The sequence below is a fragment of the Carassius carassius genome, chromosome 16 (genome assembly GCF_963082965.1).
Source record: "Carassius carassius chromosome 16, fCarCar2.1, whole genome shotgun sequence".
In the NCBI taxonomy this organism is placed as follows: Eukaryota; Metazoa; Chordata; class Actinopteri; order Cypriniformes; family Cyprinidae; genus Carassius; species Carassius carassius.
In genome coordinates this window covers 33962816-33982129 of record NC_081770.1, presented here as the reverse complement: position 1 = coordinate 33982129, position 19314 = coordinate 33962816, and the positions used below count along the sequence as shown (strand labels likewise).

At 35.6% G+C, this 19314-nt stretch overlaps 1 protein-coding gene across 4 annotated transcripts in view; it reads right to left on the bottom strand.

Annotated features, from left to right (window-relative positions):
- The window catches only part of ip6k1 (inositol hexakisphosphate kinase 1), a 39797-nt gene extending 21397 nt beyond the window's left edge, over positions 1–18400 (bottom strand). For 2 of the 4 annotated variants that reach the window (XM_059569931.1, XM_059569933.1), the window contains exon 1: positions 17541–18400. The gene's annotated coding sequence lies outside the window, so the exon portion shown is untranslated. Of the gene's footprint in view, positions 1–7947; positions 8149–17368; positions 17477–17540 lie in introns of those variants that run through there. The other 2 variants (XM_059569934.1, XM_059569932.1) reach the window with 2 other exon arrangements.
- Between the last annotated feature and the right edge of the window lie 914 nt (positions 18401–19314).

Genomic DNA, 19314 nt, shown 5'->3' with positions numbered 1-19314 from the left:
GATGTGCAATATGACATTCACTCACCACTGTTAGACAGATGAGTTAATCTCAAAACAACCAAAAGGTGTTTTTCTTTTATTTGGCTGAACAACTGTTAGGTGTCTTTTTAATATGTTAGATTTTTTTAATACAATATTTCATAATAGTTGAGCTCCAAAGGGGAGTAGAATATTTTAAAACAGCAGAGCAACAGCGATGTTATTGTGTCAAACTCCAATTTTTTTTTACATTAATTTGACTGTATAATATTAATAAAAAAATTACAAACCCTATGTACTGTTGAAAAACTAGGGATGCACCGATCATATATTTCATAACCAATTTTGATTTGCATTTTTTTTTACAAGCAATTGGGACGATTCCTATTGAAGTCTGTTTGCACCAATTAATAGAAAAAAAGATAAAGACTCTCTCTCTATCTCTCTCTCTCACTTTGCGTGTGTGTGAGATAAAGTGACGGCGAGTCGTGCACCTTCACACTATAGTTTATGGTACATCAAGTACAGGTAGGTGCGCTGTGCATCCAATCAGATGATGAATTGAGAATCTAAAATCTGAGAATTTATTAGCCAGTAGCTAATATTAGACATAATTTAGATTAGATTAGATTAGATTCAACTTTATTGTCTCAGGAACCACACTTCGGTGGTTTGAGTCTTACCTATCAGAAAGGTCCTTCAAAATATCTTGGAGATGTGAGGTGTCCAAGTCACAACATCTAACTACTGGGGTGGCTCAGGGCTCAGTTCTTGGACCACTTCTCTTCTCTGTCTACATGGCATCATTAGGTTCTGTCATTCAGAAACATGGCTTTTCATACCACTGCTATGCTGATGACACTCAACTCTACCTCTCATTCCATCCTCAGCTTCTCTAACAGACATTTCTTGCTGGATGATGGACCATCACCTTCAACTCAACCTTGCCTAGACAGAACTTCTTGTGATTTCAGCAAACCCATCATTTCATCACAATTTCACCATCACAAGTTAGGCACATCAACCATAACTCCTTCAAAAACAGCTAGAAGCCTTGGAGTTATGATTGATGATCAGCTGACTTTCTCAGACCACATTGCTAAAACTGTCCGATCCTGCAGATTTGAAGATCAAGCCCTTTCTTTCTGAACATGCTGCACAACTCCTTGTTCAAGCTCTTGTTCTGTCCAGGCTGGACTATTGCAATGCTCTCTTGGCAGGTCTTACAGCCAGCTCTATCAAACCTTTACAATTAATTCAGAACGCGGCAGCAAGATTAATTTTTAATGAGCCGAAAAGAATACATGTCACACCTCTGTTTATCAATTTACACTGGGCTACCAATAGCTGCTCGAATACAATTCAAGGCATTGATGTTTGCCTACAAAACTACCCCTGGCTCTGCACCCATTTACCTAAATTTATTACTTCAGACTTATGTCAAAAGAAGCACAAAGTCACTTTTACGGACTTTTAAATTAAATGTTCCCTCCTGGTTGAATGACCTCCCCAACTCAATCCGAGCAGCTGAGTCTTTAGCCATCTTCAAGAATCAGCTTAAAACGAAATCCCCGTGCCGGGGTGCATTGTCTAAACGGGTTGTCCCTATTCTCTTAATGAGTAATGGGTGTTTTTTGGGCGTAACGTGCAATAAACCAATCAGAGTCTCATCTTCCATTCCCTTTAAGAGCCAGTTGCGCTCGTGCCATGATGGATTTGCTATTTACACAGCCGAATTTGGCAAGCACAAAGACAGAACACGTCTCCGAGATGAAACGCAAATAGATAGCCTAATTCTGATACATGCGATGACTATCCATAATGACCTGTAGGCATTTATGTATATATATGTATAATTAGCCTACAAAAAATTCTTATGCATTGCAATCCTTTAAATTGTAATATTTGGCATATCTGTGTACTGCTGTGCATCCCTGTTTAATAAGCAGCGTGTACATGCGTTGCGGACAATCCTTTACTAACAGGCACTTTAAATAAGAAAGAAAAAACATTGAGCCAAACTTTAGACCAGGTTTGAGTTGGTCTATTGCGCAGTCTATTTTCAGTTACTTAAAATAGCAATGCGCCAGCAATGCGCCTGAACACACCTCTTTTTTAGATGCACACCTCTTTTGGGCACACAAATGAGTGCAAATGCATTTGCTAATTAAACGACGTGGCGCTGGACGGGAAAATGCGAACGGCGCCGGACTCAAACTAGCAAACACACTTGTGCTGCGCCTTGCATCGCATTGTGCCGGGTGTATTATAGGGCTCATGGACATATTCTGGTCTAGTCATCCGGTCAAAAGGAAACAGTATTTAAAGTTTGATCTCACTGTACTGTCTGCTCTGGATCTTCTCCAGTCTAAACACAGTGCAGCCTGCTTTCATTCATGTGCCAAGACTGAAATGAAACTGAAATGAGACATCGTCAGTGTTCAAAGCTCTCATACCATCACTACTGTAGGAAACAATACGCAATTAGATAGACGGGCCAAGTAGGTTGAGGAGTACAGAACTATCAGGGATGCAATCAATTGCAATTATTCATTTCAAAATATAAACCATTAAAATCAATTATTAAAATAAAATCACCCCCTTCTCAATGTAGTATTCTGACAAATGCATACTTGAATAGGAAGATTATGCTGACCTTTCTTCAGTGGATTCACTGGGACCAGCACTTAAAGAACCAGAGCGGAAGTACATTCATCAATGCTGCTGCATGACATTAGTGCTGATCAATACCCATTTATTAATAATATGATGATGAGCTGTTCAATATTCAAATAACACTCAAAACAACAGTGTCAGCGTAAAACACAAAGAACTGCAGGTGTACCTTTGTTTCTTGCTGGCCTACTAATAAGCTGCTAATTGGAAATGCTGGTACTCATTACTGATTGAAGCCATTCAGAGAAAGTAGAACGAAGCTATATGACGCCTCAGGCTTCGCAACAGGACATGAGGGAGTATGACCCCATTTATAATGCTTTATATTACCCATCCCACACAAACTGAGGACCACAACTACATTCCTGATCTGTGAGGTGCTGTTTCAATATATTTTTTCCTACATAACACCACACATCTGCTTAATCATATCAGGACAACTACTTTTTGTTGGGCAATAGACTTCCCCAGAAATAAATAATATTATTATTGTTATTTTAAGACCATTTTATGTCACTGACTTTAAATTATAATTAAACAAAATCAAATAAATCAAAATCAAGCATTTGACAAAAAAAGGGAAATTAGCAACAAGTTATGTGTGGTACTGTAAGTCAGTAAAGTAAAAATAGCACCAGATCTACATCTGCTATCCAGATTTATGATCAAAACATGCAGTGGGAAGCTTTGGGTTAATATAGAATATAAAACAGCGGCACTACTGATACTGTGATCTTACTCCTGCTATTCACAAGAGCTCAGACTCCCCACATCACAAGAGACAGAGCCATTATGGGTAGTGAGTGACACCCTGAAGCAAGAAAGATATCTATTATTTCCATCCATTTTTGACCTAAAAAGCCTGCAGAATCTAGAAGATTGTAGCCAGCAAATCTTAATACACACTGGAAAGTTTGAGAAGTGACAGGTGCTTTAAAGATGTGAGATCATGAAGTTATTGTACAGTGTGTGCTGTACTAGGGTTGCACTCACTAGTCAAATAGTTCTACTAATTCATAGTTGACTTGCACAGAGACCTGAAGGGCAAAAAGCCATAGAACTGAAAATTTATGTTTTTACCTCTAGAACTGACAATTTTCCATCTGTTTCAAGCCATGAATATCTAGATTGCTTCTCAAAAGAAGAAAAACACCATATGTTTGCACATAATTTTTTAAACTTTTTCTTTGAAATTGTCTCCAGTGTTCCTAAAATCAAATTAGACATCTGTCCTCTTACTGCCATTTTTTTGGTTTCATTTTTTGGCATCACCCTCTGAACCATAAAGAAGGTAGTGTTGTGGCCTTTGCATCATTGCTTGCTTGGCACCGAATATTGTTGTCTTGCACCTCCCCACAACCCCCTTCTATATCAGTGTGGTTTAAGGATTGAACCTTCTTTTTAAAACTTGAAAAAGTATAACATCAGAGGCAAGGGGAACACTGTAAAAAAAAATTCATTACCTGCTTTAATGAAACACATACCCTGGAGGTGGTACTTATTTATTTATTATTATTTTTTTTCCCTCTGTAGTGAACCTTTTTCATATGTCCTTTTGTTTTAGTTGGGGATCATTAATTGGGATGCATAGAATGTGAACATTATAAAATGGTAAAGTGCAATTTTGCACTTTAAAATGGCCAAACAAACAAACAAACAAAGAAAAACACACAAATTGCAAGTTCTGGCCACTCTGGGTACTAAGACTATGGTCTTTCACCAACTTAAATACAGTAAAAACATATGCAGGACAATTCATATTAATTAAATTAATATTTATCATACATAATTTTAAATGTGAATATGAATATTGAATATGGAAAAAAGGGAGAAAATTATTTCAACTTGATAAAAAATAGAAATGCATGATATTATCGGACCAATATCGGAATCAGCCGCGCTGTTGCCCTACTTCTTATAATATTTAAATAATATTTAGACTGCGTTTCTGATTAAATAAAGCAGTAATTGATGTCATAAAATCATGCGTATGTTTTGAATTAAAGGTCAGACCCTAGCTTATTTTCTGTCCAATCAGATGCTCTTTAGAATCTGAAGCCTCTCAACCAAAATATTCAGTAAACACAGATCAGGCCTGCAAACATAAACACGCTGCAAACCCCTCCACCTGCACTTCACCATGTCCAGTTATAAAGACAGTTATATAGTCTTTTCCCTTTTAATACTCAGCATATGAAAACCAAACTCAGCTAGTATTTATTTCAGAACAACTAGGGAACTTTGAAGGCTGGCTCATCTGCCAAAAGTTGTTTGGAAAGAGACTCACAAACCACATTAATCTGCTCTAAAGACTTACCGCCGTGCCTGAATGGAGACTGTCCCCACAGTAAATAAGATTTGTAGGGCTCGCCTGCTTACATCACTTGTCTCTGTATCAGTACACATGCATCAGCTTTAGCGGCTATTTAAGGGCTCATCTTCACTCAACTGAGCATTCGTTTACTCAGCATTCTGCTTTATTAGCCAAAACCTTGTATTTAAAGGGCTGTGAACCAATTATTAAACATGTTAAAAAAATCCAATGATATTAAAGCACATCAAAGACAAATTATGCCCTAATCTGAAGACTATTTGACCTTGATTAAATAATTTTTCAAGTCTGATCAGGTGAGTTACAATTAGATTTTAGGAAAGCAGGAAAGAACAGCAATATCTGTAAACATTACAAACTGACATATTCACTAGCATATTCTCATAGGAATGATTTGTTTGTAAACCAACACAAAGCCATTCTGAACCTAGATGAATGTTTTATGTCCTTATGTATTACAACACAGCCGAGACTATTCACTAAACAGCAGCTGTGCCACTTTTGCACATGCTATCTCACAGCAAAACACTCTCATTCACCAAAGACCCACACTTAAGTCTGAGCAGGCGCTGCACATGCAAACAAACAACACCATCACTGGGCGCAATTCAATCGCATCTGAATGATAACTATTAGGGCTGCACGATATTGTGAAAAAATGACATTGCAATATTTTATTTTTCTGCGATATATATTGCGATATGAAATCTAATCTAATTTTTTCTTAAAAACAAAAATGGGGTGAGCACACTTACATTATCATTTTAAATGATTTAAACATCGACACCATCGTGTCAATTGATTAATATGTGCGAGGGAGAGAGAGCAAGACAGCGCTCTTGTTGTTTAAAGACGTTGAGGGCTTGCTCGCTCACTCTGTCTCTCTCTCTCTCTCTTGCACGCTGCGTGTTCGCTCTCTCTCTCTCTCTCGCTCCCGTGCGCTCTCGCTCTCGCTCTCTCTCTGTCTCTCACGCTCTCTCTCTCTCGCTCTCTCTCTCTCTGCCCTGTTAAACTGACAGGACTTAAAAACACATGCAAATGATAAACTTTCACTCTATGATGGTTAAGCTGTGCAATTAATCCGCAAATCACATTCGTCAAGGGCCGGGGAGCAGCTGACCTGTACAGTTAATGAATAACGGATCAACTACGACAGCCTACATCGCACATCCTGCGATGTGACTATCGTGGATTCGTAGCCCTAATAACTATAAAGATAACTATATTAGCGCCCACAGCAGTGGACGAAATAGACGACACGATACTGTTTATATTCGTAATCTTTAAAGTTATTGTCTTTGGTGTGAACAGGCCTTAAACACATACATACATTTGTTTACAAGACTTTTGAGAACTGTATGCGGTAGACTAGAGTTTTTGCTATAAAATGATGTGGAAATCATCCTGTTCACAGAAAACAACATATTGATTTAACTTTTGTAAAACATGATTTGTGTTAAAAAGGCCGTTTTCGAGACAATGGCCATTAATATTTAGTGATTCACACCTTACAATGGGCCCATAAGTGAGGAAAGTGAATGTTAGAAGATTAAAATAATGTTTTTATTTTATTTATATAATTTAATTAAACATACTTAATAAAGTTTAGAGTCACATTATTGACCACACTGGTCTAAACACAGACTTTGACAGCACCACACCTTTGTGCCATTGCTATAAAGAGATCCTATTCAACTCTTGAAATAAGTAAACCATACCTGGTATTTCTGAACTGAAAAAACTAAAAAAACAAAAGCCCCATCATCAGTAGTCAGGGAAGGAGCTTATTTTACAATATTAATGTTGAAGTTCAGCCTAATGTAATAGCTTTTGATGTTGGTACAGCATTCTACAGATTGAAAAAAACAACAGCAAGATCTGCTTATTTGCTCCAAATGACCTTAGTGTCATAAGAAAGCAGATACGGTTGTTGCACCATTCAATAAAGATATGTGCACTTTATGATTAAGCAGAATCCACATAGATAACCAAACTCACCTGTTTTTGATATACACTGAGAGACCAAAAATAATTTCATTTGTCTTCTTTTCATTTATAATATTTGCATTCCTCTTACACAATTCCACCAATCTATCTGTACAACACTGGTGCATACAGAACTGGAATCAACTCCACTCTCCAGTAAAGACAGTACCTCAATATCATATCATAAGGACTGCAATTAGCATATGAGTTTTACAATTATCTGTATCTGTATATAAACAGTGGATTTACACAACCCTGAGGCACTCCAGGATAAGTAGCCTAACAATTGGAGTTAAAAATTAAATTGGAGTCTGATTAAACACATCGCGTTCTTCTTCTAAAATAACACAAGCCTCATTTCCTACAGTGCATCTTGATGAATCTTGCTGCTTTGTTTATGGAGGTTATATGGACATTTACAGGTTTGTTTGTTTTCTTTATTTTACAAAAGCACCACCGTTCATTGTTGTTGTTGTGATTATATACATATAAGTAGACCCGCCTTTACAGTTATGAATGACATATTACTCTTATACTGTATGTACAATAAAAAATTACTCCATCAGTTAAGCTTTTTTCGTTGTATCAGAAAAAATTAGCAACTCAATGCATCAATGCAACGCACCTTGGAAATTAAATCCCCATTGGCTAGTTCATTTTGTAGTTTACTATAAGAATGGATATCATTTACATGTAGCACATCAATGCAATGTGTTATGCTGTGCATCCACTGATATCAATAAGAATAATGCATACAGTGCTGTAAACACACAGACAGCGAAACTCAAGCGATGCAGATGACTGAAAATATATCTTATTCCCAGCCTCTAACTCAATCACTAGCAAGTAAAATTATAATTTATTAGCAAGTGGCTAAGGATTAATGATATTATTTAGTTGCCCAGCGTAATGTAGTCGCAAATGGGAATGATTTACTTTCACTGTAGATGGCTGTCAATACAGTTTCTACTTACTGAATATTGGATCAGATCCAGCAGAAAAGCAGAGGATACAGTCGTGTCCATTTAAGATCAGAATTCACTTTCTGCATCTTTCTGCATTCGTGAATGTGTGTGATAGATCTAGATGCGTTGCAACAGGTTATTTCAGTCAGACAGATATCAGCTCTTATTCCAAAACACGGGAGCGGCAGCATCAGTGTCTGGACCGAAAAAGATGTCTCAAGGACAGATCTATTTTGACCTGTTAGTGGGAGTGGTTCAGGCTGAGAACGCTCGATAGGGAGGAGACTGAGACAGAGAGAAAGTGTGAGACAGACACAAGCAGAAACAGGTGACCTCGCTAAGCCTCTTTGAATGGACACCTGAGTGTTTGCAGGCAGACTACAGCCTCACACTGACTGCTGGCTGCAGGCCATGATAGGGTTAATTTTAGCTCACATCATGCTTGGATTACAAGGACAAAGTATGTATCAGGGGTGCCATCAAAGGCTGGAGAGATTATCATGGAGGAGGTAAATACCTAAAGGGTATGAGGGATCAGAACCAGAGCATGTGAGCGAGCGGTGAGACGCTCTGCTACGTTTTCTGCTCTATGGATGTGCGCTCTACTCAGTCGCTCTAACTGCCCAAACAAGCGCTCTGTTAATATTCTGCGCACACTCGCTGTAAACCAATTCCCGTTCAGTTACCGCTCCGACATAAAATTTTTCTAGTAAGCCTTATTGTTTACAGTTTGTACCGAAATTCTTGGATAATTGTCTAAAATTATGCATGCTGATAAATAGCAATTATCATGTTTTAAAACAAAATTCTTACATTCTTCTTAATTCTATTCATTAAAATTAATCTAACCTTAGCAAACATACCTAAAATTCAAAAACTGAAAAAGTGTATTTTATTTTCATTCACTTTATTTCTGTGAAAAAAGTTGCCATTAAAACACAAATGCACACACACACAAGATGAAATGTGTGTAGAGCATTACAAAATACACCTAGATTATAAAGCCTGTGAAAAGCACACACAAGATGCACTTAAAGAACGCTTGGATTATGAACTGGGTTGAGCGAGCGGCGCTGAGCATATTGAGCAAACGGAGCGGAATCTTCAGAACTGCATGATTTGGGAAAACTTTTTTCTATTAAAACTTGTGACAGTGATTTCAAACATAAGAAAAACAGGTTTAATGTGCTTGCTTGTTTTTTAAGGATGGACAATTGGTGTTCATTTACTTAAAATGTAAAAAGAATATATATATTGTTTTTATTTTTACAATTTAACATGTACCAAAATAAACTAATAAATTGCACTTAGTTTTTTTTTCTACTTCAAATTGTCATTTTGGTTATCTAAATATCACATCACAAATATTACATCCCTGATTTGTACCCTTTTCTTCATAGTGTTATGTTAGTTAATTTAGATATGGCCGAATTAGGAGGACTACGAGCACTATAGGTGCTTTCACACATACAGTCTTCTCCAGAAAATTACTGGTAAATAGTTCCCATTTGGAGATCATGTGTAAACACAATAAGGGCATCTGAAAAAAATGGGCAAATTAATAAAACGCTTTTGTGAACAGTATACATTTTGTATTCATTTCCAGTTATTTACTGAGTTTGCTATGCCTAGATACACAAGATAACTGACTTTGCAGTTAAAATGCAACATTTATGTGCTTTGTTATAATTGTTGGGTCATGTCAACTCAGCCAGAGGTTTTTTTCTTTTGCTAATTTTTTTTTCTTTACTAAGATATACATTTATAGTGATGAAAGCCAAAATATTTTAAATGTCGGATGAATATACAGAGTAATCCACTATTTTGTAGAGGGAGGTCAAAATGGTCATTTTAACCTGAGATACAGAGCCAAATTACAAGGGTGTAGAAATGACTTCAGACTTCAGTTATTTTTACACAGAGATTTGTAGGTCTATTAGTAAAGTTTTTGGTTCCATTCTAGAGATACCTGAATCTCAATATGTATCTAGGAGTTAATTGTTAAAATGTACACATTTTCAGTGGTCAAAAAACAAATGTGGATCACTTTGCATTCAGTTGATTCTTTTTCTTTCTTTTAAATAGGAATGTCTGAAGAATAAGTGATGTTGAAACTATAGAAATGTATCTATTTTCTCTCCATGAAATCACATCAAGTGCCAAAAATGTTATTTTCCAAAAGTTTGCATGCCTGTAACTCAAGAAGATTTAAAGGTTACTAAGAAACTTTTCTTTACAAATCTTCATTTTCAGTCCCAGAGATATCAGGATCTCAGTGCAGCTCCATGTCCAAATTGTTGAATCTTACCAATTTTCAATTGTTAAAAACCAAATGTGAATTTGTTTATCTTGTCATGACTGTTGCCACTACAAATAAGTATGCAAATAATTACAGTAATCTAGGGTTATACAGTGTGTGACACATCACATTATGAATATCCAAGATTAACTGTTAACATCTTGTAAATTATGAGCCGTTTGAAACATGAAACAAGATTACCCAGGATCCCATTTACTCAGGGTAAAGAATTACCAATGTTAATTTTTTTTATGTGTGAGAGACCTTAAAGTGATCTATTATGCCCATTTTACAAGAATCTGATGTCCCCAGAGTGTGTATGTTAAGGTTTTGCTCTAAATACCCCACAGATAACTTTTTATAGCTTGTAAAATTTGCCACTTTTAGGGTAGAAGGCAAAATGCGCTGTTTTTGTGTGTGCCCCTTTAAATGCAAATGAGCTGATGCTCCCGGCCCCCTTTCAGAAGAGGGCGGAGCTTCAAGAGCTCAAGCTCCGTCATAACGAATAAACATTTCAGTATTACTACAAGCCAGTTCTTTTAACAGAAAACATACTCAGTTTAAAAGTCAGTCATCTGATTGTACTGTGCATAATAAATTATCATTTGTAAATTACACAGACGGGGAGCACAGCACGATAAAAATAAAATGACAACTGGTCTCATTGTACCTTAGCTGCTATCACAAACTTCCCATAAAAGTTCCATGTGTGATTATGAGCTTGAGGTTTCGCAAAAAATTTAAATCTCTTTTTTTTTCAAAACGATTTTTAAGTAGTCAACTTGAAAATGTAACTACAACATGATTCAAGTAACCTTTTCTTTATTAACCCTCTAGTTAAAGAAAATTCTATTCCAAGTAGAATTACAACACTATTCAGTATTGGAATGTATTCCAACACTACAGAAAAGATGCATGAACTACAACTACATATTGTACAAGTTTGTCTTATAAATATGAGGATGCTTAAAAAAAATCTCAAAAGTCAAGGTTCAAATTCAAAATGACTCAATGGATAACACAAGTAGACTAATATTAATGATGAGTGTTCTTTAAAAACAACAGCAGCTTTCAGTCTGTCACCACTATGCAAACATGGAATATCAGACATAGTAGTTACAGATTTTTTATTCGATTGTACTGCTTTTCTGTAGGTTTTTCTATAAACGTGAATGTAAGCATTTTACTGTTACGCTCGTATCTCTTATATCAGCATTTCATGCATGTAAAGGCAGTCTAAAAGCACTGCGCTCAGGTTAAAAGTGTGCAAGAATCTTCTTGCATGTTTTTTCTGTTCCACTGCCTGTGTCGCATCTTTGTCAAAACAAAAGCACATTCTGTGTGAATAGCGCATAGCGATATATTCTACTCACGTTCCTTCACTGAGCGCATCACACGTGAGAAGTTAATCACATGCGCCGACATGTGGTTGGATCATTCTTTTCTCTTTCACCGGCATAAGTCTAACGTTTGGTAATATTTCTATTTCAAATCGCGATTACTCAATTTCTAAAAAGTTAAATTTTAATAAAATTTGAATTAATTGATAAAATCTGAAAAATTGCCCAGCCTTAACTCCCACATTCCTATTTACAATCATTCTGGATGCACTTGAAGGCTGCATCAGTGAAAACATGCAGAGACAATGACAGCTTTAGCAATTAGCCTTACAGAGTGCCAAAAAGCTCTTTCAGAAAGGCAATTAGGAAAACTTAATTGACACTTACTTTGTCTGGAGCTGACATTCGTGTACGAAACGTTGGTATTGTTCCCTAAACTTTTTTTCTTCCAGAAAATTTCCTTGAAAATGATATTTAACCACAGTGTCCCCAGCAGCACAGATGGAGGGAGTCATTGGAGACTCCGATGTTCGTTGGTGCATCCCCAAACACAACACTTTTAATGTCTCTTTAGCGCTTACATTGTCTCCAGCAGATATCGTTACAGCAGGAAAACCATAGTGGCGAGGCGACAGCTGCTTCTCACTCAGGTCTGTGTCTGTGCTTATGGATCAGAGAGCGTCACAAATGGGCAGGACTTTTTTTCTAAAGAGGAAGAATCTGAAACTGCTCGTTTGGAGAGACTGTTTATAATTTATTGGTATTATTAAAAAAATGAGCGGGTGGATTTTTACCATTATAGGCTGTTTTTCTGTGTTCAAACACCTTATAAAAAGTGATTTTTGCATAACAGGTCCCCTTTAAATGTTTCAAAGTTTGATTTACTGTCAGTGATTCTGCCAAATATGCCTCTTAACAGTGGATATTACTTGACCTATGACTTTGCTACAGGTTAAAACATAATTCCGATGAGCCAAATCTTGATCTGTTTCAAACATGTAGTTAGGATAATTCAGAAGCTGTTAAACTAAACAAAAATCCCTTCTTCCAAACATCCCCAATGTAATGACCTCAGCACCAGTCATCCTGTGGGAGCCCCTTTAGTACGAGCGCCTGCAGACACATTGTCCAGATGGCTCTCGAAACGAGCTATAACACACAATAAAGCAGAGAGAATGCTTCTCTCAAATATATGAATCCTGCTCCATCTGATGCAGGAGCACTGGTTATTTGATTTCAGGAGCACATCAGATTAAAGCAGATATTCAAACATCATGGAAAATATGACACCGTATAATGCGCTGGCTTCTGACCTGTATACACGGGTCAGGCCAGAGGTTGTGAAGCTGTTAAAGTGATACTCATCCACAAACATCATTTATTCACCACTCATGTGCATCAAACCTGTATGACTTTCTTCTGTGGAACATAAGAGATGAATGTAGGAACCATCGGAGCTTTTATGTTCCACAGAAAAAAGAAAGTCATACAGGTTTGAAGCAAATGAGAGTGTGTAAATGATGACAGAATGACTATTTATTTAATGAATTTTAAACAAAAACACTACATATTATGGTATTCGAAGCATTCTCCTGTTAAACAACGCTGCATCTGCAGATCTCTGTATATGTGCTGAAAGGTGGTACCTGAGATGATCACTGCTGTTTCAGCAAAGAAAATGGCTCCAAAAACTCAAAGAGAGAGAGTTTCCATTAAAGTCATCAACAACACTCTTCGTTAACATTGGATCTGGTGCCAGGACTCACCATTATGCATAAGCACAAGCACAGGGATATTGCAAGCCCCCCCCAACAACAAAAAAACTTTTATAAAATTGGATTTAAAAGATACACTAGTGTATGCATACAATGTGAGTTAAATAATTTTGTCATCAATGGAGTGTGAAGCTTTTGAATTCAGCAAACAACACAAATAAGATAAACGGCGCTGACAAACAGGAGAAACACTGTGCTCAGTGAGACAGTCAGAAGGCATTACAATCTACATATCAGCATCATTTACCATGGTTTTGCTGTAGGAACACTAACTGCATCATGGTATTGTGTCACAAATGTGGGTATTTGTGTCGAACTTTATTATATTATTATTGTAGACATGAATTAAATATATTAAAGGAGTAATTGAATATAATTTAAGTATTTCTTTGTGATTAAGCTATAGCATGTGTGCATTTAGCCATTATTTAGCATTTAGCCAACTAAATGTTTTAGACCACTAATACAAATACCTAAAAACCATATAGTTATATTTTTACCATGGTACTGAGGTGTGCTATATGTGTGGTTTTAATTGTTTTTAAATGTTTGCTACGATGGAGACCGATGATTAATTAAAAAAATTATTATAATAAATTTAATTTAACCATATAAAAATAAGGTTACTACCATTTTTAAAGATTTTACAAATTTTGAAAATGAACAAAAATTTACATCTGCATCCTAACTCAAGCTACTACTACTATCAAATGTGCATTTCTAAGAGAAAAAAAGTCATATTATTATAAATATTATAAGGCAACACAACCCTGTTTATTGATTTGAAACAATATCACATGCAGAAACTAAGAAATTATTTTTTATATTTAAATATTTATTTTGTTAAGGTAAGTTAATGATCTGATTTCTATAACTTTCACTTTGGAGAAAAAAATCTGGCCTTAAACTTGAATGAAATAAAAACTAGACATTTATTGTGATAATTGTCATAATTGTGTGTGTGTGTGTGTGTGATAACACACACACACACGCACACACACACACACACACACACACAAAACATTCATCAGAATATACTTTAAGTTCTGAAACTCAACATGAGGATAAAAGAATAATGACAGAATGATAGATTATTTATTCTTTAAATTCAAACGTAAATTTAACTGTTTACAATTTGGTTAAATGTAGTAAAAGGTGATGACTTTACATTTTAAAATAATTTAATGCACTGCAATAACACATTAATAAAATGCTTTTTATTTCACAAAGTATAAAGTAAACAAGATCTTTCCAAGTATATTTATATTTAAATCGAACTTTTTGGTTTCGATCTTTTTATTACATGCACATAAGGATGAGGATAAATAACTTTGTCTTTCTAAACGTGGTTTCTTGGTTTTAAGGCCAGTTCACACTGTACCAACAGACGGCAACAGACACGTTCACTGTGGCACTCGTTTCTTTTCCCCCTTGAACATGTCGAATCACTGTTTGTGGGGTGTTGGAGTGTCTGAGACGTGACTGTGCTCAGTCAGCTGTCGGTGTTGCTCTGCATGTGTCAGTGTGCTGTGAAATGGCCTTTACATCTGACCCGCCCCTTCCTAAACATAAGCCAACACATGCTGTTGACTGCCATTTTTCACTGAACTTCCAAAATAACATCATGATGTGTGCTGTTACTGTGATAAAATTACTCATACTGTGAGAAGAGATTCAGTCACACTGCCAGTCCTCACCAACACACATCCAGACCTCATATCCATGTGCTCCACAAGCCTTACATTTGCTATGCAAAGAGCTGATGCAAACTTACCAGAACCTAAACAGCATCATTTTAAATATAGGTTATTGATCCTCTTCAGCTCAAGACCCTCTATGAGCATTGAGCATGCTGGTGGAAATCAGCTAAATCTGTGAGAGACTTATAACTCCACTGACCACTCTATAAATAAACTATCTCAGCTAATCAAAACAATTGATAATGAGCAACAGAATGCAGCTATTAAATCAACTAAACACGTCTAACTGCTTGAAATCAACTGAAAGACATTAGAGGATGAGCTCAATGAATAAAACTCCTCTGAGAGGAACTAACAAATGAACATCTCAGTTTACAGGTGATGGCCATGTCATGACATGAAGGGTTAGAGTTTTACACTCCTTGTATATCAGATGTCTAGATATTTGACTGATTGGCTCGTAAGGGATCAATAATGCAGGACCAAGGATCGTTTATTCCAGAAACCAGCTTGTTTCATTGCTTTTAATTTTTTATCTGACTTAGCCAGGGTTAGCAGCAGTTGTGGACATCCTACATTCACTACAAACTGACTGTGAAGAGCATCTAAGGTTTCAATTTACAATGTGTTTTTGCAGCACTGAGCATTGAAGCCAATCACAGATATGTTTGTTGAGCGTGTGAATACTTAGCACTTGCATATCATTGCTCTTTTGTTGATTTTGATTGTTCCATTGCCTTTTGGATAAAAGCGTCTGCTAAATGACTAAATATAAATGTAATGGCCAATCAGAGGCGTGTAAGTCAGAATCGCCAGATCTCATTCTGCACTCTCGATTCATTGTGCAGTAGACAGATTTTTTTCTATTTTAACAGGAGTTTTGACAGGAGGATGAAGTGGATCAACTTGACAATCACCATTCTGGATTTTGGCGTACGCTTGTACGGTGGCTCTGAATGGTCAAAACAGCTCTCAAAATGCTTGCTTATGGATGCGAAAAACGCAGAAAATCAAACCCGATCTGAATATTTATTATAACGTAATTGACACAACATGAGCTCAGATTTAGGCCTATTTTTCAACGTGTGAAAATTTCAGACTTGGTGTGCAAAGGCCTTGAGTCCAAAATTCTCATCCAAAATGTTTGTTTGAGTTTTTTTTGTTTTCGCATCTGTAGCAAGCATTTGATAGGAAAGGATGACGAATGCGAAGAAAACATTAAAAAAACGCATATAAATTTCGGACGTAGTGCGCAAAGACAATAAGTGTAACAGACACTTGTTCTGCTACCTGTAAAGTGTTATTCTATTCATTTTATTTGAGATTTTTCATACAATATTTACATAATTGAACAATAACTGAAGGCTACATGATGGTTTAATGTATTTACCTTGTAAAGTCTATGGTATTTACTTATTATTATTAATTGCATTACAATCATATTAGCTATCGTACCAAACCTTGGGTTCCATCTGAAATGTAGGTAACGTTACAGAGACAACACCATGTTTAACTATTTTGTCTTATTTATTATTTGAAGGCCATGTTCCACTAAAGTTGTGTTTTTGTAATAGTAAAATGTTTGAAAAAAGGAGGTAATGTTTAAGTTATTATTGTTCTTTTTATTTATTTTTTACCCATGGTAATGACTTAGGTGTCAAGTATCCTGTACTTTTTGGTGGTATCATTACCAAACACTAAATAAGTGGTCTCCTTACATCCCTAGCTCAGATTTACACTGCTAAATCTTAGCAACATGTATATTTGTGTCTAATTAATCAAGGGACGCTATTACGTAATGTTTTCATAAAACGTGACTGTCCAGGATGGACATTGTTTCAGTTAAAACAACAATTCACCGGTTTCTTTCTTCTCAGATTTAGCCAACATCAGCATCCTTCACCTGTAAAAACCCAGTCTGAAGCAAAATAAATGCTCAATCAGACATTCAATCTCACACAAATGTCCTCTGAAAGACTGTAAAACAAAAAAATAATAAAACATCTCCAAGGTAATGCCCTCAAAATAGCTAACGTTACCATTAATCCATGAACGAAGAAGCAAATTCCAGCTCATGTGCATGTAACAATATTAACAAAGATAAATATAAACACAAAACACTGACGCACATATAAACACATCTACGCAAATGATGAAGTCACGTTTCTACTCCAATGTGAGACTTATATAATGATCCAGTGCTCATCCATTATCAAGCGAGTCAAATATTACTGACATAATCTGATGGTATATGCTCACAGGAAATAACAATGTCCAAAAATAAACTCAAACCCAGCACGTTATTATACAAGTGACCTTCACTTACCAAAATTCATCATGTAATAACACCATCATACATGTGCTGATCAGTCATTACATCACTACATAACTCATTTATCCACTCAAAAATCAACAACAGCCAACGATACTATTAAACATTTCAAACGGAAACTTATAGGAAATGAGGTCATTATGTTTATATACATACCTGATGTAAATTTCTCCTCAAGGAAAGCCTTCTTATTTAGATGCCTCTTCCTTCTTTCACCACGATTTGAAATATTTCGTTATTAATAAATGAGTACATGAATAAGTCAATGTTTTGAACGATGTGAAATCCTCCTGATGTCCTTCGTGTTAGCTCGCAGGCTAATGTCTTCTGATGTGATCAACTGAACAGATTTAATATGATTTAACTGCACTATTCACAGACACTCTGTACTTCAATACAGTAACTTAAACCTGATAATAATGTTAAGATTTCAATTTACTATTTGACTCTTTTATCAGCTAAATCTCTTACACACGTCTAGTATGTGGATGCTAAGTCTGATGCTAACCCACACAAACAGTTCTCACAAACCTGCTTTAAAAATATCACCAGGTTTAAAAAATACATACATGTTAAACATAAGGAGCTGAGCACACATTTTATGGATTATTTAGCTGATAAATTAAAATGCTAAATAAATCGCCAGATCTAATTCTCGTTCGTGCAGCTCTAATGGCTAATCCTGAGAAAATAAAGCTTTTAATCTAGCAACTAAAATAAAAAAAAATATCGATTTTTTTATTCCTTTATCTTAGTCTTTTAGTTTATCAAACCCTGCTGTATCTGTCACTAACAGAGAATTTCTATGATATCTGAGGGACTCCTTCTCAACTAACCCTGTCTTTCTTCTATTATTTTCTTTCTGTAATAACAAAGCTGATCAAATAAAGGTGCGATCTCGTTTTATAAATACTAACTAATTAATCTGTTCGACTAGCTAGTGCGTTAATCCGCATTTAAAGCCTTTTTCTAGCTAAAGCACACACTGACTGCAGGCGCCTGAGAGACAGATATACTGTAATAGTACAACAAACTGTCAGACTGTAAGCATCACACACTGCCATCTACTGACTGAGCCTCAGAGAAATACACATGCACATCTACAGACAGAAACACACAGGACATATAGAAATACATTACTGACAGTCAGATATATGTAGAACTAAAACAATGTACTGTTTCTCTAACACAAAACTGTATAAAATACATATATAAATAAATATTAGTCTAATTAAGGTCCTAATATGCACAGTGTTCTTCTTTTTGTGTTTTAATTATGTGTCTTGGTGTTTTAGGGTTCATGAGGTAAGCATTCAGATCAAAATATATCATCTCAATTAGTTACTGTAATATGTTTTTTGATTTTCTTGAATTTTAATTTATGTATTTCTGAATCTGATCTGCAAGGCATTAATTGGGGTATTTTTGCTCATGTTATATTTTAGCAGATTTCCTACTATGTTTTAAATAATTGTACACTGTAAACATTATTGTGTTTTACAACCTAAAAACAACAACGATAACAACATCTACTTAAAAAAACATGTATGTATATATATATATATATATATATATATATATATATATATATATATATATATACAGTACAGACCAAAAGTTTGGAAACAATACTATTTTTAATGTTTTTGAAAGAAGTTTCTTCTGCTCATCAAGCCTGCATTTATTTGATCAAAAATACAGAAAAAACTGTAATATTGTGAAATATTATTACAACTTAAAATAATAGTTTTCTATTTGAATATACTTAAAAAATTTATTCCTGTGACGCAAAGCTGAATTTTCAGCATCATTACTCCAGCCTTCAGTGTCACATGTAACATCAGTCTATCACATGATCATTTAGAAATCATTCTAATATTCTGATTTATTATGAGTGTTGGAAACAGTTCTGCTGTCTAATATATTTGAT